Source organism: Antedon mediterranea, chromosome 9, assembly GCF_964355755.1.
Source record: "Antedon mediterranea chromosome 9, ecAntMedi1.1, whole genome shotgun sequence".
In the NCBI taxonomy this organism is placed as follows: Eukaryota; Metazoa; Echinodermata; class Crinoidea; order Comatulida; family Antedonidae; genus Antedon; species Antedon mediterranea.
In genome coordinates this window covers 17,982,535-18,001,132 of record NC_092678.1, presented here as the reverse complement: position 1 = coordinate 18,001,132, position 18,598 = coordinate 17,982,535, and the positions used below count along the sequence as shown (strand labels likewise).

The following is an 18,598-nucleotide window of genomic DNA, read 5'->3' as shown; positions in this document are numbered from 1 at the left end:
CAATATGTAGGCCTAAATGCGTGCAGAGAGGTATATCGTTGCTATTTCTGGAATGTATAGCCTATTGTACTTTACTACCATGACGTTTGTACACAACAATACAACTAGCCCTGGAAGTTACGAGGTTCCGGTTATGAATAATGCATTAATTATTTGAATTTTAGGTGTTACAAAGTGCATTCGTATTGCAAGTCATAGGCCTAACATACAGGAGTTAAGTAAAAGTAACAAACTTCTCTTTTTGGAAGAACATATTCAAGAGAGACGATACGTCTCTTGGGGAGACAGGCCTCTTAGGCATAGTTTCCATTGAGACTATAACGAGGAGAAATATGTACACTGCAGTCAATATTTTCGGGGAGCTTTCGTCCACGTTTTGACCACTACCATGGGAACAATGTGGCCTGCTCGCTGTGTTAATTATAAAAGTTATCTTAATAATGGGCTTGTTTAAGTACAGTATATTCTGGTTTAGTGTATACTCTTTTCCCCTTTTTTTTTATTTCACTTCATTACTACAAATAATAGATACCACAATAGCCTAAATCGACTAGATGATGTCTAAGTTTATAAAGGCAACGGATTTTCATTAGGTGCAAGGCAATTACAGAATATAAGATATTTAAAAAAGGACAAGCAAACCAGGCACAACAATGACTTTAAAATGCTGCCCTGTAACTACCCACAACTAGAAATTTGAATTTCAAATCCGAAATTTTAGATTAATTTCCTGCCGTCCATAAATTACCGCATTCCATACATATGACTATGGGGCGCGTTAACCGCCATAATTATGGCCATTATGACTGACACATTGGGACCTGCAGGTAGTTGTAAGCGGGATTTTGTTTTTCTGTTTTATTTTCGTTATTGTCTAAACTTGGCGTGGTATTATAGTAAAACAATTTTTGATTAATTTCCTGCCTTCCATAAATTACCGCATTCCATACATATATGCCTATGGGACGCGATATCGGCCATAATTAAGAAGTATGGCCATATGATTGACACCTTGGGAACCTGCATGTTGTTTGTTTTTCTGCTTAATATTCATTATTGTCTAAACTTAGCGTGGTATCATTATTATATTAAAACAATATAATTAACATAGGCTAGTGTGTAGTAGGGCCTACACAATAGCATGCATAGGCTTGACGATACGAGATGAGAATTAACACCACACCTACACTTTGATTATCAATATTACCGGTGGTACCGCTTCAATAAGCGGGTTTTATGGAGATCCGGTATTCAAAGTGTAAACGTATTCAAGTATTCAGAGTATTCCATAAATCTCCAATTAAACCACAGCAACCAAAACAGGAATTTAAAGCATGGAACTATTAAATGTATATGTCCATGTTCAAACTACAGCACGGTATATAGTTTTAATATCTTATGTTTCAGTTCATCCGTAAATGTATGAAAAAAATGTCTCTGGCGGGATTAGAACCTAACCAAGGGTTAAACACAATTACTGGCAAAATAACACCAACAGGCGCGCTTCGATTACAAAGTTTATGAGATAAAATGGAGACATGAACGCAATATGTTATAGTATAGTTACATTATGCTTTAAAGTGTTTATATTACTGTATATATAAAAATAAAATTTAAACCATAAATGAGGGTGATTCAACCAGCAATTGCTGATCATTAGGGACCCTCAGATGTTCACAAGACAAACATATACACAAGATGCTCTACATAAACAAAGTCTTATTGCAAGTCTTTAGGAGTGGAGTTGTAATTTTGTTCTTAGAAAAAATCTTGACATGTGACGGGACTTGAATTCATGACCCTTGCATAATTATACTAAAGGTGAAAAATATAGTATATAAATAAATGTGTATGTTAACATGTGTGTAACGTAGATTTGCAGGTAAACACTTTTGTAATTTTAATTAATATACAATTGGTTGTTGTAAATAGATTTAACAACAAAAAAAGAATGTTAAGAAGTAAATACTTTGTATTATTTTCTAGTAATTATACAGACAAATGAGTGAAGGTTGTGGTGAATCACAAAAGATAAAAAAGCTGCAATACATACACAAACAGACAGAGAAATATAAAACACATTATTTAAAATGTCACAGGCATTAGAATCTAAACAAGCAAATTTCGTATTTTCACAAATCCAATATTTTGTTACTCAGGGACAAAGCGATTTCTTTGAAATGGACAGAAATAACGTTCACCTTGCGGCAATAGAACACATTCTGACACGTTATATCTTGTCGTGTTGTAAAACTAGCTAGCTTAACACTGGAGGCATTAACATTTCAAAGTTCGACGACAAAGAAGCATTTTTTGACTATCGATTCGAGACAATAGAATTGCAATGTACGTGAAACGTAAAAACACAGTAAAATACAGTTGATCTAGACAGTACTAAGGCTTACCGATAATCAAGCTCTGAAGTTTGGTTCCCACAAATAGGACGCAACGTAAGCAAATCAAAAGCAATGGTTTATTCCAACTGTCGCTACGCAACGCAGCGACGTATCGACGCAAATTGATGTATTGCGTAATCACAAGTGGCAACCGACGGCGACGCAATAGTGCTGCAAACATCGTAGGTTTGATTTCGGGGGAAAACGCAATGATTGAAAGGGCATTTTCTTACGTTGCGTAGATTGCGTTACGTTGCGTCGCTTGTGGGAACCACGCTTTATGATTGGTCAATTCGCTTGCGTTGCGGACTACGTCCTTGCGGTTTGGACGAAACGCAACGTGAGAACATAAAAGTCAATCACAATTGGATGAATGGGTCAGATGGTGATGGAGGGGGAGGGAGGTGATGACACGTAAATAATATTTCGTGCATAGTCAATCGATGCTGCACCAGGGAACACATTTTATTTTAACGATGTATCTTCAAGACTTATAAAATGACTTTAAATTCGTGCAAAATTGACTTGGGGTGGATAATCGCTGGATATTGAACTTTCGGGAACAACTACGTCACTTAATGATTATGGCACGAAGACATTAGCCACCACGTGACACGTTTAGATGTGCTCGTTCATCTTTAATAATGATGTTGGCAGAACAATTCAAATCACTAGAGATGAGCGCGTATACTGCTGATGACGGATTACATTTAGCAACGTACTTTTATAATTGTCTTATAAGGAAAAAGAATAGTATAGTAGCCTACTACCGTACTTGTAATATTTAATTTATTTTGTTTAACTTTTTATCCGTGTAGAACAGTAGGCCTAACAGTATTAAAAATAAGTAAATTGGACTCCCCGTTAAGGGGACACCTTTAGGACCAAACATTAATTTTGTATTTTTTTTAAATTTTATTTATTTAATCACACTCTTGTTTAATACAAGACCAGACCAATTATATGGCTTATGAGTGACCAAATATATAAAATAGCAATTAAAAAAATAAACACAGAAAAAAACATCAAACAAAAATAATGAGTGAACAAATATATAACAATACAATAACAATCAAACAAGCAAGGGACTGAACATTCTTTTTTTTTCTTACTTTTTCACGAGTTTTTTTTCTTGTATATCAAGACAATAAATTCATGTTAGGGTTATGTCAAGCGTACCGTAGGTATATTGAAATATTTGGGTCTCCCACATTGCTTCAAATTCTCCAGGGGATGACATATTTTTCAGAATCAAACCGACCGTAGCGGCTTTATAAAGAAAAACAGTTTACGAAACTATTACATAAAACTTTCCATGTAATACATTGTCAGAGCTAGAGTACCGTCCTAATTCCCAGTGTAATTTGTATGTAGTAATTGTAATGTTGTAAATACTTCTATATTTATTATCTTTCTAACTTGGAATGTGTGTTTTATACTGTAATTATGAATGTTAACATTTTCCGATTTAAGACATCCTGTGATTGGACAATAACTGTTGAATAAAATTGAAATAAAAGAAAGAATTGTTTGTACTGTATATGCGTATTTGAATGACTTATTACGTGTCTTTTAAACAAACAAAAAACCGCAATGCAACGACTAAAATATACCTTTTACATATCGCGTCATAACATTCATAAGATCGAGTTGTTGCGTAAACGGCGTTCCATAGTTTACTGTAATTCATACAAAATATAAACATTGCAGGAGTGTAAACTGGGTCAGCAAACTGACCAATCAGACTACAGAAGATGGTTTTAATGATAACTCATATTCGTATATCTCAGATGGATTATGGATGATAAAATACGCATGCAATATCGTCAGTGTTAAGTATATTCGGAAAATCTTAAACTGTTCGGCAATAGGCCTACCGCTAAAATAAATATGAAACGCTATCAGGCACATACATTGTCGTGGGCAGACAATGTTTTTGGCAGAACTGACATGTGACTCTAGGGGAAGACGTAGAGGACAAGTGTAGGCCTAACTCCACATCGCAATGAGAAATGTTCGTTAGAATTACGGTATAAATGAATATTATCATGAGCAAAAGCAGCTAAAACTGCGATTCGAACCAGGAATATTCTGCTTGGTATGCGGAAACCCTACCACTAAACCACATACGTTATCTTTAAAGTGATTGACCTCGAAGACGTCGACGTTTTTTTATCATTTGCATTCAAACACGCCTGCAAACTTTAGACATGAGATTCTAACTCGGAATTCTAACATTAGACCAAACATTTCTCCTTGAAACAGAAGATTAAAGGCGTCAATCTATTCACAATTCACAAACATGTTGTACGAGTGTGAGAATAAGACAAATCTGCCCCAACCGAGATTCGAACCCGGAATCTCCTGCTTGATTTATACAAATGTCCTACCATTATACTACATATCATTTTAATCCAGACCTTTTTATTTGAATTGCCCCGTGTGGGATGATTAAAGAATTTTGAATTGAATTGAATCTCAAAGGCGTCAATCTATTGTCCGTCAATTTAAATTCAAAAACGCCCGTCCGTCAAGTTGTGAGCATGTACGAATGAGAAAAAAGCTTCCACAACCGAGATTCCGAATCTCCTGCTTGATATGCAGACATCCTACCATTAGACCACAAACTGATGTAACTAAACAGAAGAACGAAGGGGCCAATCATTCTCTCCATGTCTCGCCTGCCATGTTGAGGACATCTATGAGAATGAGACAAACCGACCAGGGATTCAAACCAGGAATTCCCTGTTTGATATACTGTACAGACATCCAATTATACCACATCATAAACTGAACTAAATATAAGCTTAGAGGGGTCAATCTCTTATTTCTTCGTAATTTTTATTGTACAATCAAAATAAACAATACTCTTATTCCACAGGTGTTATACTGCAGAACAGCACCATGGAAATCAGTGTTTACACAGTATCAGTGAATATACTCTATTCACTAGCTTATGGATCATGTCAACAATTATTCTACTGCAGTTACTGCAGCAACTATTTCTCACTGCAATTGGTTTTAGTTTAAATGTAAACGTTTACTGGCAGTCACTACAATGTGTGATACATATTACCAAAATAGCTTTCAAAGTAATTGCATGAATGCACAGGTTAAAACGTATGGTTACTGCGGTAGGATAATTTTTACATGATCCCTAAAGCAAATACAAAGAAAATTGATATAACATTAATATTTTGTACATAAATTTCTATTTCATTAGAAAATATCTGTGACTGATCAACAAATGGTATGTCTTACTTTATTGTATGCGATTTTAAATGAACAAAGCATATAGATTAATATAAAAAATATACAATATACCTCTAATTACACTGTAGTAATGAAATAGACAGTGTCACATAACTGAACGTGGACAAAGCTTAAAAACAGCTATTAGAAAATCACGCCTATTGGAAGGGTCATGTACTGTAGTTCAATTTGGGTCATTTATCTTAACAAATCCATTAGCAACAATTTAGATTTAGATGCATCATCTTCATGACTGAAATTATCCAACATAAAGGTACCATACCAAACATTAAGGGACTATGTCAAACCTTAAGGGACCATGTCAAACCTTAAGGGACCATGTCAAACATTAAGGGACCATGTCAAACATTAAGGGACCATGTCAAACATTAAGGGACCATGTCAAACATTAAGGGACCATGTCAAACATTAAGGGACCATGTCAAAATGATTCTACTGCATTAATGCATTGTCTAACCTGTTTATACAATTATTAATAACAATTTTGTGTGTATTAGTACAAATTGCCTCATAAACTCACAATGGAATAAACTAAACTCATGTGTTATTACACTAAAAATATAGTTACTGCAGGAACTGCAGTAGAACACTGTTTACATGATCCCTAATATTTTATTAAGATTTGTATAGATTTCACCTAATACTTAGTCATGTTTTGTATGCAAGAAGTGCATGTTTCTTAATTTAGACCAAGTAAAAAAAAACATTAGTTTTACATCCAGGATTAAATAATTATGTATTATGATTATATTTTTTTTCATGAAGGGGAATTTTTTAATTGATCATATTCAAATGTGTTGGTATATTAACAAACTAAAGCTCTGTATGCCCAAATATGGTAGTGGTATGCCCAAAGATGGTAGTGATATGACATCATCATGTCCATATATGGGCACATCACTTTTTTGTCACATAAAGTTAGTGTAGATAAGGCTTAAATATGATTATCACTCCCTTTTTTATAGTGTCAACAAAAATATAATTAGCAAAGCCCTTATTAAAAAACATTTTTAAATCCTGGACGTAAAACTAATTGTTTTATTTATCTTTAAATAATTCTTCAAATAATTAAAAAATGTGGATATTGATAAGTTCAAAATGGAATAATTATCGAAGACTTATTAAAATATACAAAATATACAATTATAATATATACAAAATGTTATTTACAGATACAGTATCATGCGGATCATGTCAAAATTATTTTACTGCAGTTACTGCAGTAACCACACTTTTTATTCCACTAACAAAATATATTTAGCTTGTTCTTACAGTAGCAGGGAGTTCAGTAGAAGTTTATGAAACAATGACTGTTATAAGAATGTGTATTGATTACTGTAATTACTGCAGTAAAAATAATTATGACATGGCCCCTTAGTAAAATTGTTCAACATATTAAACTTAAAACTTAAATCCTAAAAAAAATATTCATGAAAATAAAAATGAGTACAATATATCATAAACATGTCCAATTTACTAAGTAGACATCACAACATAAGATATATTTAAACAAATTGGTCTCTAACAATTAAGAAAGTCATAAAATAATTATTTGAAAAGAAAAATATATAGACTATTAATGTCGGTGGGCATGTCTCATAATTGGCTAAGAAGTTAATGACTGTACACAGTTCAATTTTATGTTTAAAGAAAGGTTAATATAAAAAATAGAGAAATTTAATCACATATAATTAAAACTTCTCCTGAAGTTCCCATCACTCAATCCAATGAACAGTATAGATTCTGTACTGTATACTATATTCTAAGATATAAAAAGATATTAAAACATTGATGTCCATTTTGGAAATTTTTCAAATAATAATTTTGATGATATTAAACTTGTTTTGCTTCAGTGGTATTTATGTTTTTATATTCAACTGTACATAAATAAATTACGCCAGCAAAAGTAAAAAAAAATTAATTGAAGGACAAAATGCCTTTTCTTTTAAAACCAACAATCATTCTTTTCTGATTATAATTCTAAATACCCATTATTCTCTTAAAATCAAACAGAGGTTACGAGCCTATAAAAAAACTGCTTTCAATTACTCATAATAGTAGGGCATTGTTTCAACATTATGGATCTAGAAAGACATGAAAGTGTGAAATACTGTACTTGCATTCCAGTTAAATAATTAGAAAACTAGTGGCAGATAATTTGGTAACCATTGAAATTTACATAATTACAGTTCAAACAAACATTATATTTTTAAATATAAATCTTAAAGCTGCTGTTAACTTACAGTACAATACTGATGTTAAAGCGGTGGTTCCTAATGTGGATTGCTTCAAAGTACATGTCTCCCTCCAATTAAAGACCATTTCAATTTAATACCGCATACCATAGATGATCGCCTACTGTATCTTCTAACATTAGATGCTCCCTTTAATTAAAGACTGTCTCTAATTAGAGAAAAATGACCACGGTTTGGGTGTACCCAACTAAATATTTTTCCCAATATACACCTCTTTAAACATGGCCATACTGTATACATGACCGCAGTCGCGTGCTCAAATTTGAGTTAGTATTTACCGATCGACCGACCAACCGACTGACCAACACAGTGACTTACAGTAGTGCACGCGACTAAACGACAATTTTGAAATAACACTTTTTTTGGGTAGAACAGCCAATAAAAAATTGAAGAACAAATTTGAACAAATGGACAGAAAATCAAACAAACCAACCTGATTACATTATTTTTCCCTTTAGGGAGCAAGATAACCATTCTTTAGTTTCCCTCTAAACATCTAGTGCCGGTCTATAGTTGGAGGGATTTTAATTAGGGACCAAAGCTACTTTACTAAAATAATCATCCCAAAAGTGGTCTTTAATTAAAGGGAGATCAGTATTATGTACTGTAGAGTACATAGAAAATCCTTTGCTACTGTACACAGAGTACTTTCACTGTCTCCAGCAAGGAGTATAATATGTTCACACTCGTTGAACGAGTATAATTACTCTAGTAGCTAGATCAACTTTCGTATGCACTTTGAGGTCCAGAGAATTTGACTTCAGAAATTGGTTTAGGGTGGTCAAACAATCATTTTTGGCTTGGTTACACATTTTGAAAATGTGGCGAAAGGTCAAAAGGTCAGGGTCAAAGGTTATAAAATCAAACACCATTATGTCCTTAAATCTCGACAACCACTGGTCACAGCGAGGTAATTTTGGTCTTAAATTAATCAGAAGGTATACATTTATATTCAGTCTAATGAAACATTTTAGTCGAAAATGACCGGAAATGCCATTTCTGACCTTTGACCCATAAACCAGGGCATGTCTGTATCTCCGTAACTATTGGCCGTAGTGACTTGAATTTGGGCTCAAATTGTTCGAAATATACATTTAGTTATTTGTTACACATTTTGAAAAATGTTACAAAAGGTCAAAGGGTCAAGGTCAAGGGTTATTTGAACAAATAAAAAAAGGTACTTGTATCTCGGCAACCACTGGTCGCAGCAAGACAATTTTGGTCTCAAAATGTTCAGAAGGCATGCATTTATATTCCATCTAATGGGGCATTTTAGTCAAAAATGATCAGAAATGCCATTTCTGACCTTTGACCCACATACCAGGGCATCTTCATATCTCTGTAAGTACAGGTCGTAGAAACTTTAATTTGGTATCAAATTGTTCGAAATATACATATTTACATTCATTGTAATAGAAAATGTGGTTAAAAGATGAACAGAAATACTATTACTAATGTTTCAAACAAAAAACATATCTACACAACTTATCCTATAGACAGTAATGTTATGCAATAACTGATACTTTAAATTGTTTTAATTTCAAGTTATTGCTGTCCCCAAGGACATTTTGATAGAAACGTTAAGCTCAACAGTTCTTTTCAGAATGCTAGAAGTAACTTGCCATATGTATCCGATTAAACGCTCCAGGCATTTATTGTTCAAAAGGGTTTTTAGGGGGAAAGGAGGCATCTTTATTTGGGGTATAATATGGTAACATGTATAATCAAATAAATACCACCTAGATGTAAAAAAATACTGCACAATTAATATCAAAAAGTGATAAAATTATGTCAAAATGCTTGGTAAATTGTAGATTATGGTAGTTAATGAAATGTGTTGACGTCATACAATTATTCTGTAAATGCATGTGGCGGGGCGTTTATTCCACATGGTGTTCTATTGGAGGGAATGGTGGCGTTTATTTGAAGGAATACTCTAATTTTAATAATTGTATTTCGTTTCTCAACTGATAAAAGGTACTTTACATGATTCGTTTTCCTCTTTATGCTTTTTAACGAAATGTTTCTGTCTTTTAAAATAAAAGTGATAGATTCCATTAAATGGATCTTCTCCTCCAGGTGCCAGTATAATGATATAAAACAATGACACATCATTATCCTGACACGATTGCACTCATAATGGATCTTCATTCTATCATCTATTTGTTTGTAACTACAATTTGACAACAATCTTTTGCATAGTTTTAAATGCCAATACATAGTTTCATTACTATTGTACAATATGTCCAGCTTTCCTGAAAACACCCTTGTGTACTGTAGTACAGTGTTGTAGTATGATTTTATCATGATAAACTTCTGATGCTTTTATTGTCAATGCATTCAGTACCTAAAACATGTCAAAGTTTCTAGTGGTATTGATAATAAATCTCCAGAAATATATATTGTTTTATTATCTACACTGGGAACAGACGTGTATGTATAAGTTTTGTCGTTGACATTCAAAACTATTATGCAACAGTGTTACGTAATAATGACAATGACTTGGTTTATTATTGTGGTCTCCGATACCTTTTATTACATGATTGTACTTCCTCCAGGATAGAATGAGGTTTAATCCCGTTATTATTCTCATTATATATATATATATTTTTTTTTATATATATCTGGGGTGTATTTATTTGATTATACATGTTACCATTATTACACCCAACAAAATAAACACCTTCCCTGAATAAATAAATGCCAGAGGATTTTATTCGGGTAACTACAGTAAATTACTTCTAGCATTCTCAAAATGTTTGAACGTTCGGGGGTCAACAATACTTTCTAGCATTATTATAAGCAAAAGTACAATTATTACAAACAGTAAAGGATTTGTTTTAATTCCTACAGTATAATGAAATCATTAAGCATCAATTATTGCATAACATTACTGTCTAATGATAAGTTAGGTAGATATGTTTTTCATTTAAAAGATTAGTAATTAATATTATTTCTGATCATCTTTTATCCAAATTTTCTGTTAGAATGAATGTAAATATGTTTATTTCTAACAATTTGATACTAAATTTAAGTTTCTACGACCTGTACTTACAGAGATAAGAAGATGCCCTGGTATGTATGTCAAAGGTCAGAAATGTCATTTCCGGTCATTTTTTACTAAAATGTTTCATTAGACTGAATATGAATGTATACCTTCTGAACATTTTGAGACCAAAATTTACTCGCTGTGACCAGTGGTTGCCGAGATACAAATACCTATTTGTGTTTATTCATATAACCCCTGGCCTTGACCTTTTGACCTTTTGTAACATTGTTCAAAATGTGTAACAAATAACTAAATGTATATTTCGAACAATTTGAGCCCAAATTCAAGTCACTACGGCCAATAGTTACGGAGATACAGACATGCCCTGGTTTATGGGTCAAAGGTCAGAAATGGCATTTCCGGTCATTTTCGACTAAAATGTTTCATTAGACTGAATATAAATGTATACCTTCTGATTAATTTAAGACCAAAATTACCTCGCTGTGACCAGTGGTTGTCGAGATTTAAGGACATAATGGTGTTTGATTTTATAACCTTTGACCCTGACCTTTTGACCTTTCGCCACATTTTCAAAATGTGTAACCAAGCCAAAAATGATTGTTTGACCACCCTAAACCAATTTCTGAAGTCAAATTCTCTGGACCTCAAAGTGCATACGAAAGTTGATCTAGCTACTAGAGTAAATACCAGAGTGGTAAATTAAACACGTTTTGGTAACCAATGCATTAAATAGAGTACAGTACACAATGTATAAATTAATAAATAATAAAACTGTGAAGCAATAAATAAATGCATCTCTACGTCAAATTATCTAATGATTTTGCCACTTTTAAACTAATATGATGGATCAGTACAGTATTTTAACTTTTCATTTATATTTGTTTTATATTTAAATAAAACAAGTTTCATATCATTATCACTGCATACAGTAGGCTTGTTTGTTCTAATCTTAAATAAATATGAAAAAATTTAATCATTAATAATTATGTATCCCATACTGTGTAATACATACAAAAAATGACTTTGTCTTAATAATGTACTGTAGGGCCAATATATTACAACTATTGACTATTTTAATAGTACGTATTGTCTTTGTTTGCTACACTGTACATGTTACAGCTACTGTATAACTAATTCTAATCAAAATTGCAATTTCAGTGGTTTATAAAATTTAAGTAAAATTAACAAATTTGCCTAATATGTACTGGATTATTGATAATAATATGAAAACTTGTTTATTAAATTGATTAAATTAAAAGATGTATTGTCCCCAAAAATGTAGATTGATAAAATAATACTTTGAATAGGCCATTTTGCAGTTTTAATAAAGTTATTCAGACGAGAAAAAAAATTACAGTAATGATTTTACTGTGTATTTTTTTTGCTTTAAATTAAATAGCTTTTTTTTTCAAAATTGTTGGTTAAAGTTAATAACTATCATGTGACATTAAAAAAAATGGCCTACATATTCAACTAAAACATTAAAACAATTATTTTTTCGAGGGACAAACTATCGTTAAATTTAATGAAAGAATATTATATTGGAAAAACTTTTTAACACACAATTAGTTGAAATGTAATTGATACATTAATATTAATATTATTAAAGCATTTAATGGAATGACTAAACGAATGTTTTATAAAATTAATGCATCTATGACTTTATCAATCAACATTTTATGGAATTTTATATTGCAAATTGGTAAGGCCTTACCACAAAGGATATATTATTTAATGTATGTGGAAATTTCAAAATTCAGTTAGTGGTCTTTGAATGAATTCGTTTGAATGTAATTATGCAGGGTTACTACGAATGTCCAAATTAAATATAGATAATACTTTTTTCTAATTATTTTAATGATAAATGATAAAAATAAAATTAAAATCTTGTGAAATGTGCCTGAAAAAAAACTACTGTAGGTAATATAATAATTACTAATTAATTAATAATAATTGTACACCAAATGGATATTATTGTTAAGAATACCGTAATTCAATTCAAATATATCCCGGCTTATTTTCATGATTTTTAAAATTTGACCTCAAGGTCAAAATTTAAACTACTTGAGCAACAACAATGGGAATTTCCAAAGTATACAGTACAGTAAATTCATTGATTTTAAAGATAGCTACCTGTCAGGAGGTACAGTACAGTATGTTTCCAAGACGTAACTGTGTACAGAAGTCGTATTTCCATAAACAAGAACATTTAAAAAAATAAATTTTCCGCTTAATTCACACAAATAAAACAGACCTTAAGCTTGCTTTTAGTTGAATCTGATTTGACCTTGGAATACTGTAGGTCAACTATAAACATACAACTTCTGGTGCAATTTTAAACATAACTGGGATCAGTAACATCTATGTCATGTCCCTGCATGTACAAAACATCACTTGAGTTATTTGTTTGGCCAGGTGGGATATCAGCGTATGGACTAATTGGCCGATCCGATGAAGCGTATCCATTATTATCGGGATAAAATGCAGGCGATCTGGCTCCTTCAATCCTTGAATCTTGATCATAATAACGGTCCGTTACACTGCTAAACACGGAGCCATCCTCGGAAAAACCATGAGGGTCGTAACTGTCTGGATAATTTGGATTGCGTGCGTTATACATATCATTCGCAACGTGCATATCACTGTTAAAGTTTGGATTGTCAATTCCTGGTCTGGGGCCGTAATTAGCAGGGTTTCTGCGATCGTAACTGTTGTAATAATTGTCATACCTATCTTGTGCTTGTGGTGGCGGTGGACCATAATTTACCGATGGATGGGGATGTTGCATTCTGGGATCATCCTGGGGATGTTGCATTCTAGGATCTTCCTGTTGGTAACTATATTCACTGTAATGATCAACTGATGGCGGTCTGTGATAGCTTTCTGGTTGATCAAACTGAGGGTTATGGTAATCATGATAACTCAATGCTGGGTTATCACTGTGAACACTCGGAGGATTGTAATCGTAGCGACCGCTAGCTGGAGACATATTTTCCGTTTCACGATAAACATCGGTTTCAACATAACCATTTGATCCGCTACGATAATTATCCATTTCCACTCGCTCTTGCAGATTTTCCATAGATGGCGCCCTCTGATTAAATGGCATCTGCATACGTTTTATAGTTGGATATTCGTTGTCGTCTTTGGTATACGCATCTCCGGGCACAGATTCACGCCACCAGGACCGTGGATCGTGATTACCATTATGCTGCCTTGGCACTACATCTGGCTCATCAGTAATAGGTAAAGGTTCCTTTTTAACATCATCATCAAAATCCATTTTCTTTGTTGGCGGTGCATGGCTACCAATTCCATTTGGAGGTGAACCAATCGACATGACTTTTCCGGACAAATCCATTTTCTGTTTTCTCTTCCCACAGAAATATATGGCGAGCAGTATAACCAAAATAATTATAACAATGCCTGCAACAGCGCCACCAATAGCGGCACCAAGATTACTACTATCTTCTGGTACCGGTGTTGTAGTTAATTTTGGTTCGTTACTATTGGTTGTTACTGATTTAGTGGTAGGTGGATTCATTCTGCTTGTTGGAATTATACCTGTAGGCCCACCAATTACTTCCAAAAATACTTGGTCCTCTGCAGTTTGTCCCTGCTCATTTCTTACAACACATTTGATTGCAGTCTGATGATCACTAGCTATAACTGAAGTGATAGTCAAAACAGATTCCATTCCCATATTATTCTGTGTATACCTGCTGCTTGGTATATTTCCTGTAGACCATTCGAAAGTAATTGAAGTAGCACTTGAGGCTGTACAGGTAAAGTTTGCTGGTGATCCTTCTTCATACTCTGCAGCTCCTGAAGTAACTGCCACCACTGGCATGTCAACAACAGTAAGCGCATTAAAGCTACAAGATTCAGAATATGATGTAAAATGAGGGCTTGTAGAAGAGCAGCTTAAAATCATACCAGTATGGGAGAGTTCTGCTGTAAAAGTATATATAAGATAAAGTCTGTTATTCTCTTCTCTTTCAGTTACTGTACTTAATAATGGTACACCATCCTTATTCCATTGTAATTGAACCTTTGGATCACCAATTTCCGACACACATGTCACCTCAACTTGAGTTCCAATAGACACAGTTGCAGAACTGTCCAAACCATTACATTCTGGGTATTCAGGGACTGATGGAGTGTACAAGACATTAAATGTTGCTACACTCGATTTAAAATCTGTAATGGCTGTACACACATATGAAGTTGACGGATGTTGACAAATTACACATTGATAATTTCCAGAATCTACACCTTTTACTTGATCAATAATCAATTTATACGTTCCTGTGTCACCTTGGTCAACTTTGGTAATTGTGTATCGATCTTCTGGGTCTTCACCATTTATATTTTCTAAAGCAACCTTATCAATTTGGTTACGCGCCGAGAAAACCTCAGAATCTTTAGTCCATGCCAGAAAAAACAAACCAGCAAGATAGGTTTTGTTGACAACGCATTCCAAAGTATGGTCTATACCCTGCGTCACTTCAGCAGATTGTGGCTCTGTTAAAAACTGAGAATTAACTTCGACAATATAAACCAATCCAGCAAAAATTAAAATAATCCATAAACGGCGTATATTTATATGTGTATCCATGGTAGTTAATATATCCAATGTATGCTACAAATAGTTAAAGAGTGTCCCATTGGCGAGACTCGCACAGAATGTAAACCAGACCAGAGAGGTTTGGTTTAAACAGGGCAGCTAATGAGCAGGTGTGTGCTACCCTCAGATTTCAGAGTACAAAATGGCCTAAAACATAGGCCTACAGCGATAATATTAAACTCAATCGGTACCGGAATGCTTGACTTTAAAACTCACCATATATTTAAAATTCCGTCTTGAGGTAAGTTATTTTATAAATAAACTGCAATACAAATATTCCTTTCAATACAAAATCTCAGTTCACCTACTTATGATCTGGCATTCAGCTACTAACTAAACGTTCTTTCCTCTAACAGGATTTACCTACCAATTTTTTAAGCCAATCAAACTTAGGCAATGTGATCCTATATTCTAATTGGTCAATTAAAGCCAACTCAGCTCTGTAATTCCGCCCACCACAGTGATCGTCAAAAGCCACTACTTACAATGTATAAAGTACAGTATATTATTGTTTTGTTTTCACCTTCTATTATGTAAAAGCTACTTTAAATTCTTTTATTCATAATATAATTCTATTAGCCTTGAGTGACTAAGCATGTACAAGAGAATTCACTTCTCTTGATTTTTAAAATGACCATAAATAAAACGATCAATTAGGCTCCCTTAAACCGCCCTACTATGATAAAAGAATCAGGAATGTAGCACCTCGTCGATATTGCTTACGTTCTGTCCACACTATCAAACTAGTTTGACAAAAAAAGTGAGATGTGTCTAAATATGGTAGTGATATGCTTAAAAAATGGTAGTGATATGCTGACATCATCATATCCATATATGGGCACATCACATGTGTTGTCACATAAAGTTAGATAGTGTAAACAGAGCTTTAGGAGGGTACGAAAATAGTACATACCCATTGATTGCAATGAATATACATAAAGTGACCCATGAGCTATTGGTCTAAGGGATAATAAATAGTTTAGTTTCTATTTGTTTAATGTCTCACTCTTTCTTTTTAAGGTTCCAGTCTAAATATATTCTTATTTTATCCGTAACATTTGGATTGCATTTTCAAACATTATACTCATCATGTAATGATATCTATAACTATTTCTACCAGAATAATGCCATTATGTGTTAGTGTTTTTTTTTCTACTTTAATTTGTTGGTAAGTGTAAGCTTAAAACATGTAAAGTTCCCTTTATATTAAGGCCGTAATCACAAGAGGGCGGCATTGCAGTTTGTTAAAATACCAAATGAACAACTCTATCGATATTTTCAACTTCCCGTTTTCTTGTTTAGGTTCTAGCAAGTGGTAAAGTTTGGAGAGAACTTTTGAGGTGTTAGAGTCCATCATCATTTATCTCCAACTAAAGACCGGAACTAAAAATTCAAAGGTTCAATTTAAAGTGGTCTTTAATTGGAAGACAAATGTTCAGTTTGGTCTTTTTTTTTTAGTTATTCGCGGTACTAGACGTACCATTTATTTTGTTCATCAGATATGCAGTAGTTCTTTTACAAGAACGGAAAAACATGGTGATTGATCCAAAATAGGTTATGCAACGAGCCAAAGCTCTTAAACACATTACCCTTTAAATAATATCTAATTAGCAAATTAAACAATAAAAGTAAAAATATCAAATAATTGGAAGGAGTCTTTAATTGGAGACAGACCTGTGCATTGATTTCTTTTTTTCACAATTAAAAATAGAACGTACACAAAACAAGGAATGAGTTGATTTAATGTTTTAAAAGTACATAATGCATTTATGTTAGAAAAACGTCAAAAAGTTCAGGAATTTTCTTTACGAAATGTGGACAACGGATTTGACCAATCCATGTAATTAATCTATGACGAGGCCGGTCACTGACCACGCCTTCCATAATTTGCTAATTTGCAGGAGACGAAGGCGTATCCACACGCCCAAAGTAATTCCAACCACACCCGAAGTCCCATTAGGCGCATGCTTAGTTATTTTTCTCGAAAGTTTTGTTTCTATTAAAGCAACGTATACAGTATCCGAGTAACTAACTAAACGAGAACAGCTCCTCTATTGATAAACACTAAATCCTAATCAGCGGCACTTTATATATAGGCATATTAGTATTAGAGGTAAATTATTCCAAATTTTGGGTTCAGCTACTCAAAACGGTCGTTATTTGTTGATTGTCCGATTATTGTCATTGGTGCCCGGAAGCATTACATGTTTCCTTATGAAATTAAGGCAAAAATCATGAATAATTTAATAGAATAATTATGACATAATATGGTATATTATAGAGGGCGCTATATAAGCATACAGAGCAGAGCCATGTACAGTATATGGCTCTGATGCAGAGAGTTTAAATAATTTGTGTAAACAGCGTTTTGCCACCCAAAATGTTTGGTCTAGTGGTAAAGGCTTTAACCTAAGAGCAGCTATCTTGCAATTCTTTATAATAGAAAATAATTAAGGTAATGAATTATTTATGATTTCTGCCTTAATTGGATAGGAAAAAAAATAATGCCGCCCGGAAGGTGTACTGCCGCCACCCCATGCCGCGTGTAGACAGCATGGTGTATGACTATTTTCCCCGTAGGCCCAACCAGATGACTATCTTGGTATAGCACCTCGAACATGGTGTAGGACTAGTGGCCTTTTGAGGCACGGAAGTTAAGCTACGCCGCCGCGGCAGCAGTCGACGTTGAGTTGCGTTGAGTTTCGTTGAATCAAGGCAAACAACAAGACACCGAGCTCGCCTTGTCAAGATAGAAACTCGTAACGGTCTGTTGATCTTAAGTCTGACAATTAACAACATTACTGTACTGTCACAAATTCTCCGTGGCATGGAACGAGAGTGCCGCAGCCACAGACAATCCCTTTGATCTCTGGAGCTCAGCATCCTCTTGTTAGATTGCCTTGATTGAATTGTAAAATATAACTTGAGTTCAGATATATCTGATGTCGTTTGGGCACAAGTTAAAAGCTTGCTGATTTGTGACTGTGTTTAACAGAGCTAAAAACGGTTTCTTAATTATTCTCTCAATTCATATTTC

At 33.7% G+C, this 18,598-nt stretch overlaps 1 long non-coding RNA gene across 1 annotated transcript; it reads right to left on the bottom strand.

Annotated features, from left to right (window-relative positions):
* Positions 1–5,218: 5,218 nt before the first annotated feature.
* On the bottom strand, positions 5,219–12,348 carry LOC140058595 (uncharacterized). Its single transcript, XR_011847026.1, has 2 exons — positions 11,622–12,348; positions 5,219–8,630 (listed from the first exon to the last, which is right to left on the bottom strand). It is a non-coding gene; the product is annotated as an uncharacterized lncRNA (long non-coding RNA).
* Between the last annotated feature and the right edge of the window lie 6,250 nt (positions 12,349–18,598).